This window comes from Bos taurus, chromosome 4 (genome assembly GCF_002263795.3).
Source record: "Bos taurus isolate L1 Dominette 01449 registration number 42190680 breed Hereford chromosome 4, ARS-UCD2.0, whole genome shotgun sequence".
Taxonomy (NCBI): domain Eukaryota; kingdom Metazoa; phylum Chordata; class Mammalia; order Artiodactyla; family Bovidae; genus Bos; species Bos taurus.
Window position 1 is genome coordinate 21,086,473 of NC_037331.1, and position 20,776 is coordinate 21,107,248.

Here is a 20,776-nt window from a genome sequence, read left to right on the forward strand (position 1 = left end):
GTTGGCTTAAAGCTCAACATTCAGAAAACGAAGATCATGGCATCCGGTCCCATCACTTCATGGCAAATAGATGGGGAAACAGTGCAAACAGTGTCAGACTTTATTTTGGGGGGCTCTAAAATCAGTGCAGATGGGGATTGCAGCTGTGAAATTAAAAGATGCTTACTCCTTGGAAGGAAAGTTATGACCAACCTAGATAGCATATTGAAAAGCAGAGACATTACTTTGCCAACAAAGGTCCGTCTAGTCAAGGCTATGGTTTTTCCAGTGGTCATGTATGGATGTGAGAGTTGGACTGTGAAGAAAGCTGAGTGCCTAAGAATTGATGTTTTTGAACTGTGGTGTTGGAGAAGACTCTTGAGAGTGCCTTGGACTGCAAGGAGATCCAACCAGTCCATCCTAAAGAAGACCAGTCCTGGGTGTTCATTGGAAGGACTAGTGCTGAAGCTGAAACTCCAGTACTTTGGCCACCTCATGCGAAGAGTTGACGCATTAGAAAAGACTCTGATGCTGGGAGGGATTGGGGGCAGGAGGAGAAGGGGACAACAGAGGATGAGATGGCTGGATGGCATCACTGACTCGATGGACATGAGTTTGAGTGAACTCCGTGGAGTTGGTGATGGACAGGGAGGCCTGGCGTGCTGCAATTCATGAGGTCGCAAAGAGTGGGACACGACTGAGTGAACTGAACTGATAGAATGTGAGGCAGGTGGGACTTACAGACGGCAGAGTAAGGTACTTAATAAACCCTCTTCCCAGCAAAACACCATTTTCACTGATAAAAATCACTTACTGATTGTAAGTAAAAGTAATTTTAAGTCTCTGGATATTGTCCTAAGGGCAGAGAGTGAATGAAGAAATGTCCATTCAAAAAAAAAAAAAGAAAAGAAAAAAAATGTTCTAAATCTCAGGAGGAATAGTTTGAATTTGTGGCAGTTGAGTCATAACCTGCTCCCTTAACCCTACCCTAGCTCTGTGTTACAGAAGCTCTATTCCAGGTGCTCTTCCCTGTGTACTGCAGTCAGAAGAGATGGGTTCCCTCTTGCCTGAGCTTCCGGTCTGAGGCTACAGTTTCATTTCTTACCCTGGTCCCAGCCCAGTGTTGCAGAATGCCTACCCACTGCAGATGTGGCTGAGAGAAATAGGTCTCTCTTTCCCTATCCAATCCTTGGTCATAAAGCAGGAATTCAACCTCAAATGCTGTAGGTTAGGACCCAATTTTATAAGGCAGGGGTCCGTGTCAGGAGGAGCAACCCAAGAAAACAAAGGAAAGCCACCCTGCGTTCCCCCTTGTGGCCACGCATACACCAAGTTGTCAGTCTTGGAAAAGCAGGTCCTTACCCAAAGCTCTGCTGAAATGGTACAAAGGTTCGGCCCAGGAAGAAACACAGCCCATAAAGACAATGAGCTCTGCAGTTCTGCCTAAGGAAACTGGCTTTATTTAGAACACATCATGGAGAAGTCTGTACCTAAGGGTGATTTTAAAATGTGGACCTCTTGTTGAGGGCAACTAAGAAAGAGCAACCAGCTCTTTTCGTGCCTAGCGCAGCCATGGCTCGGGGTCCCAAGAAGCATCTGAAATGTGTAGCAGCTCCAAAACATTGGATGCTGAATAAACTGACTGGTGTGTTTGCCCCTCATCCATCTACTGGCCCCCACAAGCTAAGGGAATGTCTCCCCCTAATCATTTTCCTAAGGAATAGACTTAAGTATGCCCTAACTGGAGATGAAGTAAAGAAGATTTGCATGCAGCATTTCATTAAGATCGATGGCAAAGTCCACACAGATATAACCTACCCTGCTGGTTTTATGGATGTCATCAGCATTGATAGGACTGGAGAGAATTTTCGTTTGACCTATGACACCAAGGGTCGCTTTGCTGTTCATTGTATTGCACCTGAGGAGGCCAAGTATAAACTGTGCAAAGTGAAAGATATTTGTGGGGACAAAAGGAATCCCTCATCTGGTAACCCATGATGCTTGTACCATCTGTTACCCTGATCCCCTCATCAAGGTGAATAATACCATTCAGATTGACTTGGAGACTGGCAAGATTACTGATTTCATCAAATTTGACACTGATAACCTGTGCATGGTGACTGGAGGTGTTAATCTGGGAAGAATTGATGTGATTACAAACCAGGAGAGACATCCAGGTTCTTTTGATGTGGTTCATGTAACAGCAACAGCTTTGCCACATGACTCTCAAACATTTTAATTATTGGCAAAGGCAACAAACCATGGATCTCTCTTCCCTGTGGAAAGGGTATTCACCTTACCATTGCTGAGGAGAGAGATAAGAGATTGGCAGCCAAACAGAGCAGTGGATAAAATGATCTCTATGTGATGTGATTGGAAAAATCTTTGTAATTACAGATAATACCAAGTGATTAATAGCATCTTTGGTGTTTGCTGTGGTTTGGGTTTTTGGTTTGTTTGCTTGCTTTGAATTTTCAGGCAGGCTTGGCATGCTGGAATATGATGTCTCCTGTAGGCTAGACTTCAGTGATGGTAGGAGAACATATCAAACCTTGGCAAGAAGGAAAAGCAAGTAAATAATTATTTTATACATAAAAAAAGAGCAACCAGAAGTTTAATGGAATGAGAGAAAAAGATAACCAAGAAGAGCCCTACTGGGACCTTAGTCAGTTCTGGAAGTCAGGAAGGTTGTCACATGCACTGGGCTATACCCATTCAGTAGCAATCGGAGCAGGTATTTCCCTAAGCTACACAAGATTCATCAGTACAGGGCAGAACCCTTACTACAATAAGGGCCTTAAACATAAACTCTGATCAAATATATATTGAACAATAAGCTCCTTTTACCTGGGGCTGCTCCTAGGAAGCTAGGTGTAAAAATAAAATCACAGAAATCACCAATAGACTAGGAAACTGTGCAGATCCAAGGCTACTTTGTCTTGGGAGAGATCAGAATGGGATTCTCTTAGCTACTTGTCCCTGATTGAACACAGGGCAACAAAACAAACTCAAGTGTGATAGCATCCTCCAAGCCACATAGGTTTTAACCAGTAAGTGGCTCGTACCAACCAAGCATAGCTCCTAGGGAGTCAGACCAAGAGATGAAAACAATGGGATGAAATCTGAGTAGCCAAAATTAGACCTGCACATGGGGAAGGAATTAGACTTTTCAGAATTAGTTCATTGAACAAAAACATTTGACCCTTGAATAGCGTGAGGATTAGGAATGCCACTTTTGTATAGTGGAAAGTCTGTAGATATTTTAGTTGGCCGTCTATATCTGTGGCCTCTCATCTTCAGATTCAACCAACCATGGACCATGTAGTATTGTAGGACATATTTACTGAAAGAAATCTGTGTATAAGTGGACCTGTTGTCCACCTGTCAAATCCATGTTGTTCAAGGGTCAACTGTAAGCAAATGACTTGGTAAACAAGAGAAACACTCAGAGTGTTATCAGTATCTAGATTTGCTTAAATATACCTGAAATGTACAGTTTTCAATACAATTGAGATATGCAAGGAAAGAATAAAGTATAATCTGTATGCATAATAATCTAGCAAGCAATAAAAATTACTTTGAAGGAGGCCCATATGGGAAGCTGGCAGACTTGACAGAAATCAAAACAGCTTTAATGTTATAAATATGTTTAAAAACTAAAAGAAATGATGCTTAAAGAATTGCAGATATGATGATAATGCCTCATGAATAAAAATAAAGGGATGAAAGTACTAAAAAAAAAAAAAAAGGAAAATTTGAAGACGAAAAGTACGATAGCCCAAACAAAAAATCAGTAGATGGGCTCAATAGTAGACTTCATCTGTCAGAAGAAAGAATCAGCCAACTGAAGACAGATGAGTAGAGATTAGGCAATCTGGAGAAAAGAGAAAGAAACAATGAAAAAATAAAGAATAAAATCTCAGAAAAATTTGGGACACAATTAAACACACAAGATTATGTGATGGATATACTAGAGGAAATAGGAAGAGGGGAAAAGACAGGAGATGAATCAAATAAATGATGTCTGGAAACTTTGCAGATATGAAGAAAAGTGCAAGTCTACACATCCAAGAAGTTGAAAAACTTCAAACAGGACAAATGGAAAGCGACCCATTATGAAATACATTATAGTAAAAGTGTTCAAAGACAAAGGTAACCTTTGAAAGCAGAAAGTGAAAAAACATCTCAACCTGTACACAGGAACTTCAGTAACAGAAACGATTAACTTCTTAGAAACGAATAGAGTCAGAAGGCAGTGGGAAGACATAGGCAAAGTGCTAAAAGTATGTTAAAAAAAAAAAGCTGTCAAAAATCTTAAATTTAGCAAAACTATCTTTCAGTAATAAGGTGAAATAATACTGCCAGATAAAGGAAAACTGAGTGGTTAGGATGCTGGAACACTGGACTTACAAAAAAATAAAAGAAGTTTTTGAAAAGGAACCAGAAATGGTAAAAAAAAAAAAAAAAAGAAAGAAAGAAAGAAAGGTTATATACTGGCTGTCCTTTCTTCTCTCAGCTTCTCTAAAAAGACATATAAAAAGTAGTAATTAACAATGTATTGGTGGAGTTGTAGCTTATACAGGTATGTATGCCACTAATAGCACAAACACGATGGCAAAGAGGAAACTGGCTTATAGATGAATAAATTTTCCATATTCCTTTGGAACTAAGTTATTATAAATCTGAAGTAGAGTCTGACAAAACTATAATTTAAAAAATCATTAAAGTAAGCTGATAAAGGAGGAATAGAAGAACAGACAAGAAATGAGATGCATAGAAAACAAAAAATGAAAGGGCAAATGTTCATCTGGCAATATCAATAATAAATATGAATGGATTAAAAATCTAATCAGAAGACAGAGATTGCTATATGGGTAAAAGAAACCTAATTGAATTCTTGATATTTCTAGAAAATACATTATAGATTAAAAAAAATGCAAATAGAGTGTAAGTAAAAGGGTAGAAAAACAATATCAAAAGGAGAGCTGGAATAACTATAATAATGTTAAAACAGACTTTAAGAGAAAAGTTCATACTAGAGACAAAGGAAATTTTATGTTGATAAATGGGATCAATTAGAAAGGAACACACAATTATAAACATATTTGTATCTAACAGAAACCCTAAACCAGGAAGCAAAACATAATAGGATGGAAGAGAGAAACAGACAATTCAAAAATAAAAAAGGAAGATAAATAATAATAAATAGAACAACTTGCATAATGGAAAGAACCACTAGGCAGAAGATCAACTAGTAAAAAGGAGACCTGAAAATGATTCACCCAACTAAATGTAAAAGACATCTACAAACTCTTCACCCAACAAAAGCACATTCTTAATTGCATGTGGAACATCCTTCAAGGTAGACCACATGGTAGGCTATTAAACAATCTCAATAAATCTAAAGGGATTGAAATATATAAATTTGTTTTCTAACAGCAATGAAATGTAATTAGAAATTAATAGCAAGAAAAATTGGAAAATTCAAATATTTGGAAATTTAAAAACACATTCCTAATAAACAATAAAAGAAGAAATTAGAGTTAGAAAAGTTTGGGGGAAAAAAAAAACACAACATACTAAAATTCATGAAATCAGATACAACCATGTTTAGAGAGAAATTTATAGTTACCAAGTTTGCTATTTGGAGTGCTTAATATTGTTAAGAGGTTGATAGTCCCAAATTGAATTATACAATCTTTATTAAATTTCCAGATGACTTTTCTTTTAGAAATTGACATACCTTTTCCAAAATTCATATGAAAGTGCAAGATGCCTAAAATGATCAAAATAATTGTTTGTAGAAAAATGAATTTTGAGGACTCAGATTGCCTAACTTAAGATATTGCAGAATTGCAGTAAATAAGACATTATAGTAACTGGCTTAAGGATATATGAGAGACTAGAAATAAACTCTTACTATCATGGTATAGGGGAACAAAATTTGCCAAAAAGTGTCTCTGGCATGCAGATTATTTTGAGCTGAAAACAAGGCCTAAAACACTCTGAAAGAAATTTGACCTTCCCCCAAGCTGCCTAAAAAATTTGTGTTCAATGGCTAAGTTGTGTGTGATTCTTTGCAATTCCGTGGACGGCAGCACTTCCATGGACTTCCCTGCCCATCAGCAACTCCCGGAGCCTACTCAAACTCATGTCCATTGAGTCAGTGATGCCATTCAACTATCTCATCCTCTGTCGTCCCCTTCCCCTCCCACCTTCAGTCAATCCCAGCATCAAGGTCTTTTCAAATGAGTCAGTTCTTTGCATCAGGTGGCCAAAATATTGGAGTTTCAGCTTCAACATCAGTCCTTCCAATGAATATTCAGGACTGATTTCCTTCAGGGTTGACAGGTTGGATCTCCTTGCAGTCCAAGGGACTCTCAAGAGTCTCTAACACCACAGTTTAAAAGCATCAATTCTTCGTTGCTCAGCTTTCTTTATAGTCCGACTTTCACATGCATACATGACTACTGGAAAAACCATAGCTTGGACTAGATGGACCTTTGTTGGCAAAGTAATGTCTCTGCTTTTGAATATGCTGTCTAGATTGGTCATAATGTTTCTTTCAAGGAGCAAGCATCTTTTAATTTCATGGCTGCAGTCACCATCTGCAGTGATTTTGGAGCCCAAGAAAATAAATTTTCTCACTGTTTCTATTGTTTTCCCATATATTAGCCATGAAGTGATGGGACCAGATGCCATGATCTTAGTTTTCTGAATGTTGAAGTTTTAAGCCAACATTTTTACTCTCCTCTTTCACTTTCATCAAGAGGCTCTTTAGTTCTTCTTTGCTTTCTGCCATAAGGGTGGTGTCATCTGCATATCAGAGGTTATTGATATTTCTCCTGACAATCTTGATTTCAGCTTGTGCTTCATCCAGCCCTGCATTTTACATGATGTACTCTGCATATATGTTAAATAAGCAGGGTGACAATATATTGCCTTGACGCATGGCCAGTTCTAACTGTTGCTTCTTGACCTGCATATAGATTTCTCAGGAGGCAGGTCAGGTGGTCTGGTATTCCCATCTCTTGAAGAATTTTCCACAGTTTGTTTTGATCTACACAGTCAAAAGCTTTGGCATAGTCAATAGAGGAGAAGTATACATTTTTGTGAAACTCTTTCGCTTTTCGATGAGCCAATAGATGTTGGCAATTTGACCTCTGGTTCCTCTGCCTTTTCTAAATCCATCTTGAACATTTGGAAGTTCACAGTTCACATACTGTTGAAGCCTGGCTTGGAGAATTTTGAGCATTACTTTACTAGCGTATGAGATGAGTGCAGTTGTGCTGTAGTTTGAGCATTCTTTGGCATTGCCTTTCTTTGGGATTGAAATGAAAATGTGTATTATTTAATTTCATAGATACGATATATGTCTAGAACCACAACTTCATAAGGACAGAATATAGATTAGTTATTGCTTAGTGCTAGGCATGACAAATGCAGAGTGATTATTAAGGAGAAGGGGTTTTCTTAGAGGGGAAGAGATCTAAAATCAGATTGTGGTGGTGATGGTACAGTCCTACTGTTGCCAAAATCTTGGCTGTCTGTGCACTGGTGCCAAACGGAAATACAGAGACAAAATTATGGACAAGAAGGAAAGAACAGCTTTATTACTTTGCCAGGCAAAAGGGGAACACAGTAGGCTAGTGGCCTCAAGAAATGGTCCCCCCTCCCTGGTGAGTAGGGAAAAGTTATATAGTCAGGCAGGAGTATGTGATAGGGATCAAGGCAATAACAGTCTTGTATTCTTCCTTCTGCAAAGTTCAAAATGGTGTGGTTCCTGACAAAATTAGACCATATACAGGGTCTTATGTGGGGCTTCTCTGATGGCTCAGATGGTAAAGAATCTGGCTGCAATGCAGGAGACCCGGTTCAATCACCAGGTTGGAAAGATCCCCTGGGGAAGGAAATGGCAACCCACTCCGGTATTCTTACCTGGAGAATCCTATCAACAGGGGAACGTGGTGAGGTACAGTCCATGGAACCACAGAGAGTCAGACAGGACTGAGTGACTGACACTTTTACTTTCAGGGTCTTAGGTGATCCAGTCTCCCAAACTGAATGAGACTCCCTGGTCTTTTAATCTTGTCTCAGGTGGTTTTGCTGCTGTTTCCCACAAGAGTGGAACACAATTTAGCGATGAAACCACCAACATTCCTTTGATTAGCGACTGTTCTGTCATTTGGAACTGAGAGAAGGTCATGAAGGCTGAGTCATGCCTATAATAAATGGTGGACAAGGAAACCTCTGTGCCCATGAATCCCACAGGGACCCAGTTGGCATCACTATGAGTACATTGTGATGTATGTTTGTTTTTGGTCACTCAGTTGTGTCAGACTCTGCGACCTCATGGACTGCAGCCTGCCAGGCTCCTCTGTCCTTGGGATTTTCCTGGCAAGAATACTGGAGTGGATTGCCATTTCCCCCTCCAGGGAATCTTCTCAACCTGTGGATTGAATCCGCGTCTCCTGCATGGCAGTTGGATTCTTTACCACTGAGACACCAGGGAAGCATCGTTTAATTTTATACAATAAACAGGAGAATTATAGATCTGTTTTTTAAAAAGCAATGACCCGTGAAGGCATACATCTGTTTTAAGTGTACTTCTCTTTCCTATTTTCTTATATGCATCTTGTCCTTTTTGTACCTTGAAACTCGTGTCTCAAGTTATTCAGTAGATGAAAGTAATTATTTCTATTATCAATACTATAATAAACAGCATAGGTAAATTGAATTTTATTTTTACTAACGGATATTTTCAATATACAGTCTACTCAATTAACTCTTTTGTATTTAAAAAAAATAGTCTAGCTCTATATTCATGGTGGTCAGGAAATAGATAATTAGAAACATCCCAATCTTTCTGGTTTCTTTGGTTGGCTACATGCTAGCTGTAATACCTTTATTCCCTTAGTGTATTACTTCCTTAAAATATGCTATTTACTCTCTTTTCAGAGTAGACTCTATTATAGTGCTCAGCATTTATGTATCAATTTGCATTTAAATTGTCCATCTTATAATTGTTAGTTATCTCCCATGACAACCATTATCAGCACCACTGTTTATGAAATGCCCACTAGTATTCCTCTTGCTTGTGGGCTCAAGGATTGATTCTGTTGAGAGGAAGAAGCAACACAGCTTTACAGATGTTTGATCAGCAGGCCAAGGTTGCGGAACAATCTTGTGGCCATCCTGGGATTAGTACTCAAAATTTTCTCTTTTTAACTGTTCCATGCCTCACTTACCTGCACAGGTTCCCTATGGAAAAGGATAAACAGAAAGTATTTCACCACATCTCATGTTTCTAATATGTTTGCTGAGATTTTCATGTTCCAGCAGATTCTATGGGGCACAGCTCTGTGGTTAAAATCATGCCATCCCTCTAGGCTTACATTTCAATTAACTCTGTCATCTGGAGTACTGGTTCCCTTTAGCAATCATTTTCTTCCATGTTATTCTACTGATATTTTCCATGTTTCCTTCCTTTGCTATGTGGTGAGCTTTACTTCTCAAAACTGAAGCAAAACATACAACACTTCTTTTTTCTTTTTTGACTGTTAAATATCAAAGCTTATGTTTTACTGTGCAAACCTTAAGCTGTACAAAGTAATTTAACGATAAACCATTTCTGAACCAGCTGTTGTTGGGATGTTTCCCATTTCTATAAACCATGGATTTTTCAAAACTAGTCTTTTTTTTTTTTTTTAAAGAGACTAGGGGCAGTTGTGGAAATTTGTGAGTTCTGAAGATGTTTCTTTCATCTTTATTTTTACGATGTTTGAAAGAAAAGAGATTGAAATTAAATCCTTCATAATAACTAAATTGTTTCCTAAATCCTTCTGAAAATGCACAAGCATTTCCAAAGCTCACCCTGAGGAAATAATCATATCTTTATGGGGCCTTCTTTATGCCAATAACATGTCCTCCTCGTCTCTCCTCCCAACATTACATAGCACACAAAGCTTCACATAAGATGCAACGCTGCTTAAGTTAAAAAAAAAAAAAAAAAAACAACCTCTAGGTAAATTTTTTAAAATTTGAGTTTTCATTAACAATCACATGGACATTATATTTTGAAAATGACAAGTGGTGTTGCAGGAAAGGGGACCTTCCGGGTCCCGAGAGTGGGTCTTTGTCTAACACTCAGAAATGGATTGTCTTAGGAGACATACTGTTGACCAAGCAAGAGACTTTATTGGGAAGGGGCACCTGAGGGGGTGGAGAGTAGGAGGGTAAGGGAACCCAGGAGAGCTGCTCTGTCATGTGGGTTGCCGTCTCAGGTTTTATGGTAATGGGATTGGTTTCAGGATTATCTCTGGCCTATTATTCTGACTCAGGGTCCTTCCTGATGGTTCACGCATCGCTCAGCCAAGATGGGTGCCAACAAGGAGGAGTCTGGGAGGTGCGAGGACATGCGGTGTCTCCTTTCAACCTTGTCCAGAATTCTTCCAGTTGGTGGTGGCTTGTTAGTTCTTTGCTCCTTACCAGGACTTCCTGTCATAAAATAACTGATGCAAATGGTTACTATGCTGCCTGGCCAGGGTGGGCAGTTTCAGTCACTGTTTCCCTAGCAGTAGGAACCTTTCCTATTCATAATTCAGATTAGGAAAACCGTATTTACTGTACCAACAATCTTAATTTCCTATGACCAATGAGTAATTTCTATGAAGACCATGAGCCATACAAATCAACCTTTCCCCAGAGATATCTGTGTGTGTGCATGTACATATGTAGTTTCTATATAATGAATTATGCTTTAAAACTGTGCTGTCCCTACAAGGGAAATCTATAGTATTCTTTATATGTGTTTGAGTATATATTTGCTTGGAGCAAAAATAAATGCATACCAGGAACTAGGAATTAAGTGCTTACAAGAAACAGAAAATATATCATAAACCATAATGGATTCAGCACTCAGTATGTTTCTGGCTAGAAACTAGTACAATGTCTCCATATATCTATAACTTTTTATCCTGGAAATACCAAACTTATTCTCTACCACCAATAAAAGTATCAAGTATTATTTATTCAAAATGTTTCCATAACATGTGTCACTATTTAGTATTTGAAATTCGCTGTTTACTATTATTTACTTGTTGACTTTTATTCCCTGCTCTGTATTAGAATGCAAACCTTGTGAGGAAAGGAACTTTATCTGCCTTGTTCGCCACTGCATCTCCAACACCTGGAATAATATCAGTCATACTGTACCTGCTCAAAAATATGTGTTGAATAAAAGATTGAAATAGGCTAAATAATCATAGTCATTTGGAGATATAATTTACATAGACTTGTTCATCTATCAAAATATTTTAATACAAAACAGTTTAAAAAAATAATTTACCCCGGAAAATTCTTTTCCTCTTTTTCTTCCTTTCAAAATATGTGTAAACTTAATTGCTCATAACTTATAAATTATCACTAAATCTGTAAATTCTTCTCAGATTTAAGACTTTGTGGATACCTCTCCCTGTCCCTCCTTCTCTTTCTCTATCTTTGCAAAAATTTAAGGTTGGTTATGAATCACTGATACTGAAGCATAAAAGTATCAAGAGTGTGTATTTTTTGAACTTTTATCATCTTCCATTTGTAAAAGTTCTTCCTATGAGATTTATTTATTTTATTTAAAATGGGTTGAATTTCTTAACTAAAAGAACTTTACATGAATTTCTAAATGAGCTTTTCTCTGACATTTGGTTTTCATGCTTCATCCATCTCCATTGTCCCTTATACCTTTTCTCTCACCCTCAGTACCTCATCTCTCTATCATGGATGCATTAGCTTTTGAGAGGGGAATTTATTTTATTGACTATTTTTAAGAGTAATTTTAGGTTAACAGAACAATTGAAAGGAATGTACAGGGATATCCCATAGACTTCTTGCCCCAACACATGCATAGCCTTCCCTATTATCACCATCCCACCTTCATGGTACATTTGTTATAAGTGATGAACATAAATTAATGCATTGTGATTATCCAAAGTCCATAGTTACCATTAGGGCTTACTCTTGCTGTTATACATTCTACAGGTTTGGACAAATGTTTAATGATATGTATCCATCATTTCAGAGGTAAGGATCTTTTTTAAGACTGTACATTATACTAGTCTCTTTTATGTTTCTAGCTTTGTTTTCCTGTTGCACATAAGAGTAGAGAAAGGAGATAGAATTACAGACAAGTTAGTTTGTGGTTTTTTAATAACTTCCCCTATAGATGAAGGTGGAAAAAATTTGGAAGAGTTTGAGAATGATATATATATGTGTGTGTGTGCGTGCTCAAGAATTCTTATACTCCTAGATAATAGATAATTTAGATTAATTATATTTCTTGTCCATTCCAAGATAATTCTATTTGGGTAGCATCTGGGAAGTACTGCACATGAATGGGTGATTTACAACTTCTGTTTTTTCAATTTAGAACTAAGTTACCATCTACCAACTGTCAGGAGAAAACATGCCAGAAAAGATAGGGTTTATATTTCTCCACCTGGCTGGCTTACCCAGTTGATCATTATAAAAGGAATAAATAGTGAGAAACTCACAGAGATAGAGGATAGAAGACAGAAACATCTGTGAAAAGGCATTGCACTTTTTTTTTCTTTTAATTTATATATATTAATTGGAGGCTGATTACTTTATAATATTGTGATGGATTTTGCCATACATTCACATGAATCAGCCATGGGTGTACATGTGTTTCCCATCCTGACATTCCATCCCACCTCTCTCCCAATCCCATCCCTCAGGGTCATCCCAGTGCACCAGCCCTGAGCACCCTGCCTCATGTATCAAACTTGGACTGGCAAACTATTTCACATATGATAATTTACATGTTTCAATGCTATTCTCTCAAATCATCCCACCCTCACCTTCTCCCATAGAGTCCAAAAGTCTGTTCTTTACATCTGTGTCTCTTTTACTGTCTCACGTATAGGGTCATCATTACCATCTTTCTAAATTCCATATATATGCGTTAATATTACTGTACTGGTGTTTTTTCTTTCTGACTTACTTCACTCTGTATAAAGGGCTCCAGTTTCATCCACCTCATTAGAACTGACTCAAATGCATTCATTTTAATAGCTGAGTAACATTCCATTGTGTATATGTACCACAGCTTTCTTACCATTCATCTGCCAATGGACATTTGGTTGCTTCCATGTCCAATGGCAACCCACTCCAGTACTCTTGCCTGGAAAATCCCATGGACGGAGGAGCCTGGTGGGCTGCAGTCCAAGGGGTCGCTGAGAGTTGGACACGACCCAGTAACTTCCTACTTTCACTTTCCACTTTCATGCATTGGAGAAGGAAATGGCAACCCACTCCAGTGGTCTTGCCTGGAGAATCCCAGGGACGGGGGAGCCTGGTAGGCTGCCGTCTATGGGGTCGCACAGAGTCTGACATGACTGAAGCAACTTAGCAGCAGCAGCATGTCCTGGCTATTGTAACAGTGCTGTGATAAACATTGGGGAACATGTGTCTCTTTCAATTCTAGTTTCCTCAGTGTGTATGCCAAGCAGTTGGATTGCTGGGTCATATGGCAATTCTATTTCCAGTTTTTAAAGGAATCTCCACACTGTTCTCCATAGTGGCTGTACTAGTTTGCATTCCTATCAACAGTGTAAGAGGGTTCCCTTTTCTCTGCACCGTCTCCAGCATTTATTGTTTGTAGACTTGATAGCAGCCATTCTGACTGGCATGAGATGGTACCTCATCGTGGTTTTGATTTGCATTTCTCTGGTAATGAGTTCATGTGTTTGTTAGCCATCTGTGTGTCTTCTTTGGAGAAAAGTCTGTTTAGTTCTTTGGCCCATTTTTTGATTGGGTCACTTATTTTTCTGGAATTGAGCTGCAGGAGTTGTTTGTATATTTTTGAGATTAATTCTTTGTCAGATGCTTCATTTGCTATTATTTTCTCCCATTCTGAAGGCTGTCTTTTTACCTTGCTTATAGTTTCATTTGTTGTGCAAAAGCTTTTAAGTTTAATTAGGTCCCATTTGTTTATTTTTGCTTTTATTTCCGTTACTCTGGGAGGTGGGTCATAGAGGATCCTGCTATGATTTACGTCAGAGTGTTTTGCCTATGTTTTCCTCTAGGAGGTTTATAGTTTCTAGTCTTACATTTAAATCTTTAATCCATTTTGAGTTTATTTTTGTGTATAGTTGTTAGAAAGTGTTCTAGTTTCATTCTTTTACAAGTGGTTGACCTGTTATCCCAGCACCACTTGTTAGAGATTGTCTTTTCTCCATTGTATATTCTTGCCTCCACTGTCAAAGATAAGGTGTACATAGGTGTGTGGATTTATCTCTGGGCTTTCTATTTTGTTCCATTGATCTCTATTTCTGTTTTTGTGCCAGTATCATACTGTCTTGATGACTGTAGCTTTGTAGTATAATCTGAGGTCAGGCAGGTTGATTCCTCCAGTTCCATTCTTCTTTCTCAAGATTGCTTTTGCTATTTGAGGCTTTTTGTATTTCCATACAAATTGTGAAATTATTTGTTCTAGTTCTCTGAAAAATACCATTGGTAGCTTGATAGGGATTGCATTGAATCTACAGATTGCTTTGGGTTGTATACTCATTTTCACTATATTGATTCTTCCGATCCATGGACATGATATATTTTTTCATCTGTTTGTGTCATCTTTGATTTCTTTCATCAGTGTTTTATAGTTTTATATATATAGATCTTTTGTTTCTTAGGTAGCTTTATTCCTAAGTATTGTCTTCTTTTCGTTGCAATGGTGAATGGAATTGTTTGCTTAATTTCTCTTTCTGTTTTCTCTTTGTTACTGTATAGGAATGCAAGGGGTTTCTGTGTATTAATTTTATATCCTGCAACTTTACTATATTCATTGATTAGCTCTCATAATTTTCTGGTGTAGTCTTTAGGATTTTCTATGCAGAGGATCATGTCATCTGCAAACAGTGAGAGTTTTACTTCTTCTTTTCCAATCTGGATTCCTTTTATTTCTTTTTCTGCTCTGATTGCTGTGGCCAAAACTTCCAAAACTATGTTGAATAGTAGTGGTGAAAGTGGGCACCTTTGTCTTGTTCCTGACTTTAGGGGAAATGCTTTCAATTTTTCACCATGAGGATAATGTTTGCTGTGGGTTTGTCATATATAGCTTTTATTATGTTGAGGTATGTTCCTTCTATTCCTGCTTTCTGGAGGGTTTTTATCATAAATGGATGTTGAATTTTGTCAAAGGCTTTCTCTGCATCTAGAGATAATCATACGGTTATCTTTCAATTTGTTAATGTGGTGTATCACGTTGATTTGCGAATATTGAAGAATCCTTGCATCCCTGGGGTAAAGCCCTACTTGGTCATGATGTTGTTGGATTCTGATTGTTAGAATTTTGTTAAGGATTTTTGCATCTATGTTTATCAATGATACTGGCCTGTAGTTTTCTTTTTTTGTGGCATCTTTGTCAGGTTTTGGTATTAAAATGGTGGTGGCCTCACAGAATGAGTTTGGAAGTTTACCTTCCTCTGCAATTTTCTGAAGAGTTTGAGTAGGATAAGTGTTAGCTCTTCTCTAAATTTTTGGTAGAATTCATCTGTGAAGCCATCTAGTCCTGGGCTTTTGTTTGTTGGAATATTTCTGATTACAGTATCAATTTCTGTGCTTGTGATGGGTCTGTTAAGATTTTCTATTTCTTCCTGGTTCAGTTTTGGAAAGTTGTACTTTTCTAAGAATTTGTCCATTTCTTCCACATTGTCCATTTTATTGGCATATAGTTGCTGATAGTAGTCTTCTATGTTCCTTTGTATTTCTGTGTTGTCTGTTGTGATTTCTCCATTTTCATTTCTAATTTTGTTGATTTGATTCTTCTCCATTTTTTTCTTGATGAGTCTGGCCAATGGTTTGTCTATTTTATTTATCTTTTCAAAGAACCAGCTTTTAGCTTTGTTGATTTTTACTATGGTCTCCTTTGTTTCTTTTTCATTTATTTCTGCCCTAATTATTATGATTTCTTTCCTTCTACTAACCCTGTGGTTCTTCGTTTCTTCTTTTTCTAGTTGCTTTAGGTGTAGAGTTAGGTGATTTATTTGATTTTTCTCCTGTTTCTTGAGATAGGCTTGTATTCCTATGAACCTTCCTCTTAGCACTGCTTTTACTGAATCCCATAGGTTTGGGGTTGCTATGTTTTCATTTTCATTCATTTCTATGCATATTTTTATTTCTTCTGTGATATGTTGGTTATTCAGAAGTATGTTGTTAGCCTCCATATGTTTTTATTTTTAATAGTTTTTTTCCTGTGGTTGACATCTAATCTTACCACATTGTATTCAGAAAAGATGCTTGAGATGATTTCATTTTTTTTGAATTTACCAAGGCTAGATTTATGGCCCAGGATGTGATCTATCCTGGAGAAGTTTCTGTGTGCACTTGAGAAAAAGGTGAAATTAATTGTTTTGGGGTAAAATGTCCTATAGATATTAGGTCTAACTGATCCATTGTATCATTTAAAGTTTGTGTTTCCTTGCTAATTTTCTGTTTAGTTGATCTATCCATATGTGTGAGTGGGGTATTAAAGTCTCCCACTATTATTGTGTTACTGTTAATTTCCCCTTTCATACTCGTTAGCATTTGCCTTACATACTGCAGTGTTCCTATGTTGGGGGATTGATCCTTTGAACATTATGTAGTGTCCTTCTTTGTCTCTTTTCATGGCCTTTATTTCAAAGTCTATTTTATCCAATATGAATATTGGTACTCCTGCTTTCTTTTGGTCTCCATTTGTGTGAAATATCTTTTTCCAGCCCTTCACTTTCAGTCTGTATGTGTCCCTTGTTTTGAGGTGGGTTTCTTGTAGACAGCATATATTGGGGTCTTGTTGTTTTTGTATCCATTAAGCCAGTCTTTTGTCTTTTGGTTCGGACATTCAACCCATTTACATTTAAGGTAGTTATTGATAAATACGATCCCACTGTCTTTTACTTTGTTCTTTTGGGTTCAAGTTTATAAACCTTTTCTGTGTTTCCTGTCTAGAAGATCCTGTAGCATTTGTTGAAGACCTGGTTTTGTGGTGCTGAATTCTCAGCTTTTGCTTGTCTGTAAAGCTTTTGATTTCTCCTTCATATTTGAATGAGATCCTTGCTGGGTACAGTAATCTGGGTTGTAGGTTTTTCTCCTTCATCACTTTAAGTATGTCCTGCCATTCCCTTCTGGCCTGAAGAGTCTCTATTGAAAGATCAGCTGTTATCCTTATGGGAATCCCCTTGTATGTTATTTGTTGTTTTTCCCTTGCTGCTTTTAATATTTGTTCTTTGTGTTTGATCTTCATTAATTTAATTAAGATATGTCTTGGGGTGTTTCACCTTGGGTTAATCATGTTGGGGACTCTCTGGGTTTCTTGGACTTGAGTGACTATTTCCTTCCCCATTTTAGGGAAGTTTTCAACTATTATCTCCTCAAATATTTTCTCATGGCCTTTCTTTTGGTCTTCTTCTTCTGGGACTCCTATGATTTGAATGTTGGGGCATTTAACATTGTTCCAGAGGTCTCTGAGGGTGTCCTCATTTCTTTTAATTATTTTTTCCTCTCTGCTTCATTTATTTCCACCATTCTATCTTCTACCTCACTTATCCTATCTTCTGCCTCTATTGTTCTACTGTTGGTTCCATCCAGAGTGCTTTTGATCTCAGTTATTGAATTATTCATTATTGATTGACTCTTTTTAATTTTTTCTAGGTCTTTGTTAAACTTTTCTTGCGTCTTTTCAGTCCTTGTCTCCAGACTATTTACCTGTAACTTCATTTTGTTTTCAAGATTTTCGATCATTTTTACTATCATTATTCTGAATTCTTTTTCAGGTAGACTCCCTATCTCCTCCTCTTTGGTTTGGTTTGGTGGGCTTTATCATGTTCCTTTACCTGATGATTCTTTCTCTGCCTTTTCATCTTGTTTAGGTTGCTGTGTTTGGGGTGGCCTTTCTGTATGCTGAACGTTTGTGGTTCCTCTTTATTGTGGAGGTTCTTCCCTGTGGGTGGGGTTGGACAAGTAGCTTGTCAAGGTTTCCTGGTTAGGGAAGCTTGTGTTGGTGTTCTGGTGGGTGGAGCTGGATCTCTTCTTTCTGGAGTGGAATGACGTGTCCAGTAGTGAGTTTTGAGGTGTCTATGGGTTTGGTGTGACTTTTGGCCACCTGTATTTTAATGCTTAGGGTTATGTTCCTGAATTGTTGGAGGATTAGCTTGGTATGTCTTGCTCTGAAACTTGTTGGCTCTTGGGTGGAGCTTGGTTTCAGTGTAGGTATGGAGGCCTTTGAATGAGCTCTTGTCAATTAATGTTCCCTCGAGTCAGGAGTTTTCTGGTGTACTCAAGTTTTATATTTAAACCTCCTACCTCTGGCTTTCAGTCTTATTCTTACAGTAGTCTCAAGACTTCTCCAACCGTGCAGCACTGATGATAAAACATCCAGGTTAATGGTGAAAAGATTCTCCACAGTGAGGGACACCCAGAGAGGTTCACAAAGTTACATGGAGAAGAGAAGAGGGAGGAAGGACATAGAGATGACAAGGAGGAGAAGAGGGGGGAGTCAAAAGGAGAGAGACCAATCTATACGGTAATCAGTTCCCTAAGTGTTCTCCACAGCCCAGAACACCCAAAGAGATTCATAGAGTTAAGTAGAGAAGAGAAGCGGGAGGGAGGAGATAGAGGGAAGAGACCTGGTGGAGAAAAAGGAGAGTCAAAAGGGGAGAGAGCAATCAAACCAGTAATCACACTCCTCGGTAAAAATGGGCACTGAAGATTGGATTCTTAATGGTACAAAATTGATAACCAATACCAAAAAGCAAAGATTAAAAATCTAGAGTAGAGGTTAGACTCTCAAAAATACAATATTAAAAAGAAATCGCAAAAATTGTAAAAAATATGTATTTGAAATTTGCTTTAAAAGTAGAATCTTTTTTGGGGGAAGGTAATAGCAGATTTTAGAAATGAAAATTAAAGGAGTAATAAAGAACTTAAAAATAAAAGAATTAAAAATGATAAAAGTAAAATATATCTAGGAATTTCTCTGGAGCTGTTGAGGGCAGTGTGGGGTCAGTTCAGTTTCAGATATTTCCTTGTTCCAGCTTATACTTCTTCTCAAGGTCTGTGGACCCCTTGCAATGTAGTCAATGCTAACTACAGGGTTTTAATTTGTTGCACTTGTCACTTCCAAAGCGGTTCCCTCTTCTTTGTTTATTTTGGCTTCCTCTGTTTGCAAGTCTCTTCAGTGCTTAATTTCTGCTCTGACATAAGAGGGTGAAAGTGGTCATTAATTTAGGCTCACTTGTTCAATTATGCTGCAGGGAGGGAGGAACACTGCAAACTAATATCACTGGCTTGTGTGGGGAGTGCTCGCAGTGTCTGGGCCACACTGGGTTTGCCCCTGCTCATGGCGTGTGTGCTTTCCCGGTCTACACTGCTGAGGCTTCAGGTTGCCCTGCAGGGGAACTGTTTAAAGCAGGCCCTGGGTTGCGTGCACATCCCAGGTCTAAGCCGCTCAGGTTCAGGTTCTCAGGTACTCCACAAAGGCTCAGACTCAGATGGGCCTGCGTTTTGTGCCCTTCCTGACTCAGGGATTGACTCTATATCTCCTGCTTTGGCAGGTAGATTCTTTACCACTGAGTCACCAGGGAAGCCATAATTGACTTAGTTGCATTTATATTTCATTTGTAGTTGAGGGAAAAAAAACTCAGAAAATACATTCAATTTGGCAAATCTTTTTGAGGTTTCTAAATTGTGTTGCTATTGTTATTACATGTAAGGATTGGTTACTGTATTAAGAATAAGAGCATATCATCAGAGGATTAACATGATTGCTAGATACAGAGAGAAACCCAGAAAAAGTTGGATAGCTTGAAACTGTAAAGGACTTCATAAGCATTAGTTAATTCATTCATTTTTACATGCAAGTATTCACATATGTATGAACTTACACATTACAGATGTATTAAGTGTGTCAGTTTACAGTGCTTACACAAGTGGATAAGAATAGTCTTATACTTACCTTTAGTGTCATGTTCAAGTAATAAGCATAGATATGTGGATAAACTGCCATAGAATATACCAAGTATAATGCAAAAACTGTGTATAAAATGTACAAGTAGCTCAGAAGAGAAGTGGTTAACCGTGTTTTCAGGGGTAGGGTATAGAGTATGGGGTTTCTCTTAGGCAATAATGGTTATTCTGAGTTTTGAAAATGAACATGAATTTCCAGGTATTGTGGGAAGCTGGGTAGAAAGGTCATTCCAGGAAGAGACTATAGCAAATGGAAAGGAACAGAGCAGGATGTGTTTGCTGATCTATAGTCGGTTTGTTAGGGCAGAGCCAAAAGTTGTTGGAGTGGTGGAACATGTCTAGTTAGGTAAAAAAATTACATAAAGCTGAACATTTCATCTAAAGAGTTTGGAATCTTAAAGGGATTTGCTGCAGGGGAGAAAAATTTATCACCCTCAAAATATCTCTTTGGCATGTGGATTATTAATAATTCAAGCTGAAAAAAATCCAGGGCTAAGAGATTCAGGAGAAACTTTGCTCTTTCCCTTTAACTGCTTAAAAAATGTAGATGTAGACCTGGAGCAGTGTCTCCCTCATCATAGGAAACTACAGTAGGAACTAGTGTGTAGACAGGGAGGAAACTAGCAAGTCTGTTAAAATTCCTCTCTGTCCTATTGTCTCTGCTGACCCAGCAAACATTTGTTTACCAAAATTCCCATCCTCATGTGAATTGCCTTCCTCCTCTTTGGCATCCCAAACCACTACCCCTAACATCTGCCTTTGTCTTTAGCTGAAGACCGTT

The 20,776-nt window shown here is 38.0% G+C and overlaps 1 pseudogene; it reads left to right on the plus strand.

Moving 5' to 3' along the window:
* The first annotated feature begins 1,525 nt into the window (after positions 1 to 1,525).
* Positions 1,526 to 2,391, plus strand: LOC781728 (small ribosomal subunit protein eS4, X isoform-like; annotated as a pseudogene).
* Positions 2,392 to 20,776: the final 18,385 nt, after the last annotated feature.